We start from the raw sequence: 6,000 nt of genomic DNA, 5'->3' as shown, positions 1-6,000 counted from the left end.
GAATAAAAAATTAGATTGCATATATACAACTATGCGGAAAGACGGAGAAGGGAAGACTTTGTACAATGTGCCATACTATGTCAAAACAGTGCAAAGCTCGGATAAAAACAGTGATAGTGGACTATGAAAAACGTCAAGATCAAGAAAATTAATATTATAGAGGCTTTGTATTCTGTGAACGGTAGAGTGTTGGAAGAAGCAGGCGGGTACATGAAACGGTCTGTTCTCTCTGGTTAACTTACGCGGAATTCGAAAATTTACACAATTGAGAAGTACAGGGCAGGATATGATACCGTGGACTAGCTTGTAAAGAAGTAAGAGATCAGAGCGATTTCGTCGGCAGTGAAGTGATGGCAGTGATAATAATTCAGCAGTATTTGAACGAGATCCAGAGTCATTTTTAGCAAAGCGATGGTTATATATGCTGAGGAATTTTTTCTGGACTCGTTCAATGGTGTTACCGCTGGATTGAGCAATGCCATTCCATATCACGGACGCATACTCAAGTTGCGGAAGCCATATTGCCGTGTACAATTTGTGTAGGGCCATGGGAGACCTGAGTTGTCGAGATATTCTACAAACACAACCGAGAGAACGAAGGCCCCGCATAGCAGCGCGCTTAACGTGAGAAGAAAAGTTTAACGCGCTGTCAACAACAACACCAAGATCGCTGATTTCATAAACCTTGCATAACGGCACAGAACTGACAGAGTATTGAAATGACACGCTAGATGTTTTGCGAGTGATAGACGTGAATTTTGTCTTCGAGGTATTCAGAGAAACGTTATTACCGTTGCACCATGCGGAAAAAGAGCGCAAGTCTGACTGCAGCAAGCGACAGTCGTTAACTGAATAAATTTCCTTAAAAATCTTGATGTCATCGGCATACAAGAGGAAAGAAGAATTACGAATGGCAAAAGAAACATCATTAACGTAAATTAAAAATAGGAGTGGGCCTAATACAGACCCTTGAGGGACCCCACTAGTCACTTTATACAAAGAAGACGTTTGGCCATTTACGGCTATAATAATATCTATTGAGCAGTTAGCTCTGCAGGAGATTCACAACTGACAAGTCAACATCAAAGTGCGCAAGTTTAATCATAATCAGTGTGTGGCTGACTACGTCAAATGCCTTGCTCAGGTCACAGTAGATTACGTCAACCTGTCCTCTCTGAGAAATAGGTGTGGAGATCTGCGTCATGAAACTAGCAAGATTTGTGGTAGTTAAGCGGCCAGCAAGAAAACCATGTTGATTTGGAATCAATGAGTTTTTCACACTAAAAGACAATATTTTGTGAAGAGCCAGTTCGAAGATCTTTGATGTGGCACATAGCAGAGAAATCGGGCGATAATTAGAAACATCTGTCTTAGAGCCCGACTTAAATACTGGGAAAACACGAGCAGTTTTCCACATGCTGGGAAATGTGGAAGTGTCCAGGCAGTTATTAAATATCGTAGTGAGTTCTGGGACAAATATAGTACCATATGCTTTTAGTATGGCGGAGGGGATGCCATCTGGGCCACATGATAAGGATGGTTTTAAGCGCTTAATGCATTCGCTGATAAGATTTTCATCCAGCGACAAAACACTGGATGAGCTAACTGCCTTGGGCTGTTGTCTGATATCAGTGCTGGAGTCTGAGGCCTTATAAACGGATGGAAATGTGTGGCAAAACAGTCAGCGACGGCATGCACTTCTACCCCATTTGAGTCTAGTAGTCTGAAGGACTCTCCGCTTTTGCTAGACCGTTTACGTACATACTTCCAAAACTCAGCCGGCCTGTCAGAGGCGCTTTTTTCTAAGAATTCAATGTACGAACTATGATCCTGTTTATATAGGCGTTTAGAGAGAGTTCGAAAAAAGCTGAACTTTTCCTTCCACTCGCTGGATGGAGAACATTTAGATTTCCTGTGTGCGTGATCTTTATGCTTCAGTGCACTCATAAGTTCAGATGAGAACCAGTGGGGATATTTACGTTGTTTAGGTGTATACTGGGGAATAAAATTAAGCATGCTGTTCAGTACAAGCTCCGTAAACCGATCAACCTGGTCATCAACGTTAGGTTTGTCAGTAACCTGTGACCACTCAACGGTGGACAAGTGATGATAGACGCCCGTGTAATCACCTCGCTTGAACGCAAATCTTGGAGATTTGTTTACGTAACTGCTGTAGCTCGTTGTTTCGGCTGATGCAGATAATCTTACGTTAAGTGGTGGGTGGAATTTGTCCGGACGTACAAGAGAGATGTTGGAGCGGGAAACTTCAAGGGGCTGATCGTTTGACACACACAGGTCTAAGACGTTGCCACTGGAATTGGCGGCTGAATTATGTTGCACTAGGGAATTAAACGCCAGAAAGTCCAAGAGCAAGCTGCACTTTTTCTCTGTAAAATGATTGTAATGAGAAAAGGTAAGCGTGCTCCAGTAAATTCCAGGTGCACTGAAATCCCCAAGAACAATAATTCTGTGCCCACTATGAGAAGATATCACAAGTTCAATAGAAGACATGACATCGTGAAACGAGGCAGGGGAAATGCTGGGCGGTAAATAGAAGCATCCAATCAACAATTTTTCACGGCGCTCAAGGTTGATTTCTAGCCAGATCGATTCTTCGATAGTTTCTAGGTCTTTCCGTCTAACGGATTTCAATGAATTGTCAATGGCAATCAGCACGCCACCGCCTTTCTGTTTAGTTTCACTGAAATCTCGGTCATGGCGGAAGCTGGTGTAGGTCGGGGGAGCAAAGTCCGATGAGGGAATTTCAGTGCCGAGCCAGGTTTCAGAAATAGGGATAATAGGAAAAGAAGACGAAAGAACATTAGAGAAAAACTCGAGTGTCTTGGTACGCAGACCCCGAGCATTTTGGTAGAATATGTCTACGTTACACGGCACTTTCGATTCCAGGCACTAGCTCAGAGGGATGAAGCATGTCATTGCGCAGCTCCCCACGAAATGGCTTCAAGAGGCATCCGAGGGGCCACATCGAAGGGTCATTCAGGCGTTGTAGCGTGTCCTCGTCAACTTCGATATAGAATGAAGAATATGACTGGAATCTTGTTTGAAGTCGCCGGCAGGAAATGGGAGACATATCGAATGAAGCAATATGTTTTTTGATGTCAGCAGCAGTGGTGTCCGGGCTCAGCTTCGTAACAAAAATGGCATTTGGCCGTTGTGGCCGTTGTGGCCGTTGAGCTACAGATATATTCGATGTTGTCATAGCTCCAAAAGAGGCGGGTTTCTTCTTTCTTTCCCCCTCAGTCACCGCTGCATAAGAGGCTGTCGCAGGCATCACACTGCCACGCTCGGACGTGTCTACGTCAGCTGGCGGCGAATTCGAAGATGAAAGAGTTTTGAAGAGAGGTGATTCAGAGCAGGCTGGTTGCTCGGAAGTCACTGATCGGTCAACGATCACATGCGCTGGGGGGATCACAGATGCCTTCACTGACACGGCGGCCGTGCGGCGCGTCAGCTCTTCACGCAGGAAGCGGATCTCTGCACGAAGGGAGGCGACCACACGGGCTTGTTGTTCAACACCGCGGGAATGATCCTTACGGAGGCGCTCGTTTTCTTCGCGTATTTGGGATACCTCGTCGCTGAGGAACGAGATTCCCTCCAACGCGTCGAGGAGGAGGCGGCGCAGCCCGGCGAGGTCAACACCCGGAGGGGCACACGTGGAGAGGGAACCGGTTTGAGAGCTGCAGTGCTCATCGCTGCACGCCGCTGAGTTGTCTTTGTTAGGCTTACCAGAAGAACTGCTCAGATCACATAAATTGCAGCAAAATGAGCGCGATCCAAACTTCACAAGTTGCAGCTCTTCATCAGGCCAGGTTACACACTTCGCATGAACACGTTTAGAACAACTTTCACAGCGGAAAAACTGCTGCTTACCGAAAAACGGGCAGGAGCATAGCAAGCATGCATCCCGACTGGGAGCCATGGTGCGGGACTAATAATAATAATAATAATAATAATAATAATAGTAATAATAATAATAATAATAATAATAATAATAATAATAATAATAATAATAATAATAATAATAATAATAATAATAATCAATCAAACGTTTATATAATGTGCCCAGGAACAACCGTGAGGTCTTTGTACTGGCGCACGGAAAAAAAACGAAAACAATGGCAAATATTCATAATAAAATATCAGGGATAAAAAACGTTATAAAATTTCACATATACAACTATGCGCAGGCAGAAAAAAATGTCAACAGTGTACGAGGCTATGTAAGTACAGTGCAAAGCTCAGAGCAGAACAACGACTGGGAGCTGTGAAAAACATCGAGCTCCAAAAAGTAAGCATTGTAAAGACGTTGTATCCTGTCAATGGTCGAATGTTCACAGAGGTAGGCGGTTACATGAAAAGGTCTATTCCCTCTGGTCAGCTTACGTGGAATTCGGAAATTAAGACAGTTGAGCAGTACAGGGCTAGTACGATACCATGCACAAGCTTGTAAAGAAATAACAGATCAGCGCGATTTCATCGGCAGCAAAGTGATGGCAATAATAATAATAATAATAATAATAATAATAATAATAATAATAATAATAATAATAATAATCAATCAATCAAACGTTTATTTAACGTGCCCAGGAACAACCATAAGGTCTTTGTAGTGGCGCACGAAAAAACAAATAAACAAAGGCCAACATTCACAATAAAATATAAGGGTAAAAAACGTTATAAAATTGCACATATACAGCTATGCTCAGGAAAAAAAAAAGGTCAACAGTGTACGAGGCTATGTAAGTACAGTGCAAAGCTCGGAGCAGAACAACGACTGGGAGCTATGAAAAACATCTAGCTCTAAAAAGTAAGCATTGTAAAGACGTTGTATCCTGCCAATGGTCGAATGTTCACAGAGGCAGGCGGTTACATGAAAAGGCCTATTCTCTCTGGTCAGCTTACGTGGAATTCGGAAATTAAGACACTTGAGCAGTACAGGGCAGGATATGATACCATGCACAAGCTTGCAAAGAAATAACAGATCAGCGCGATTTCGTCGGCAGCAAAGTGATGGCAATGATAATAATCCAGCAGCGTTAGAACGAGATCCAGATTCATTTCTAGCGAAACGATGGTTGTAAATGCTTAGGAATTTTTTCTGGACTCGCTCAATGGCGTTGCTGCTGGAATTAGGAATGCCATTCGAGATCACAGATGCATACTCAAGTTGAGGAAGACATAGCGCGGTGTTTAATTTTCGGAAGGGCATAGGAGAACGAAATTCTCTAGACACTCTGCAAACACAGCCTAGGGTGTGAAGACCCCACAAAGCAACACGCTTAGCGAGAGCAGAAAAGTGTAAGGTGGTATCAAAAAGAACACCTAGATCATTGATATCACATACCTTACAGAACGGCACAGAATTGACAGAATATAAAAATGGCACACTAGATGTTTTTCGAGTGAAACTCATTACCTTGGTTTTTGAAATATTTAGGGAGAAGTTATTGCTCCTGTACCATTCAGAAAATGAACAGAAATCAGATTGCAGCAAGCGACAATCGATAACTGAATGAATTTCCTTAAATATCTTTATGTCATCGGCATACAAAAGCAAAGGAGAATTCCGAATGACAGAAGAAACATCATTAACATAAATTGAAAAGAGGAGTGGGCCCAGTACCGACCCTTGAGGAACCCTACTAGTAGCTTTGTACAAAGAGGACGTTTGGCCATTAACGGCAACATAACATGATCTATCAAGAAGATAGCTGTGGAGGAGATTCACAATTGAAGAATCAACATCAAAGTGTGCAAGTTTATCCACAAGTAGCGAATGGCTGACAACGTCAAAAGCTTTGCTGAGGTCACAGTAAATAGCGTCAACCTGTCCTCTCTGCGAAATAGGCGTGGAGACTTGCATCATGAAACTGGCAAGATAAGTGACACTTGAGCGGACAGCGAAAAAGTCATGCTGATTCACAATCAATGAATTTTTTACATCAAAAGACAATATTTTGTGAAGAGCAAGCTCAAAGA

The sequence above is a fragment of the Rhipicephalus sanguineus genome, chromosome 10 (assembly GCF_013339695.2).
Source record: "Rhipicephalus sanguineus isolate Rsan-2018 chromosome 10, BIME_Rsan_1.4, whole genome shotgun sequence".
NCBI lineage: Eukaryota > Metazoa > Arthropoda > Arachnida > Ixodida > Ixodidae > Rhipicephalus > Rhipicephalus sanguineus.
This window is presented reverse-complemented; position numbering follows the sequence as displayed.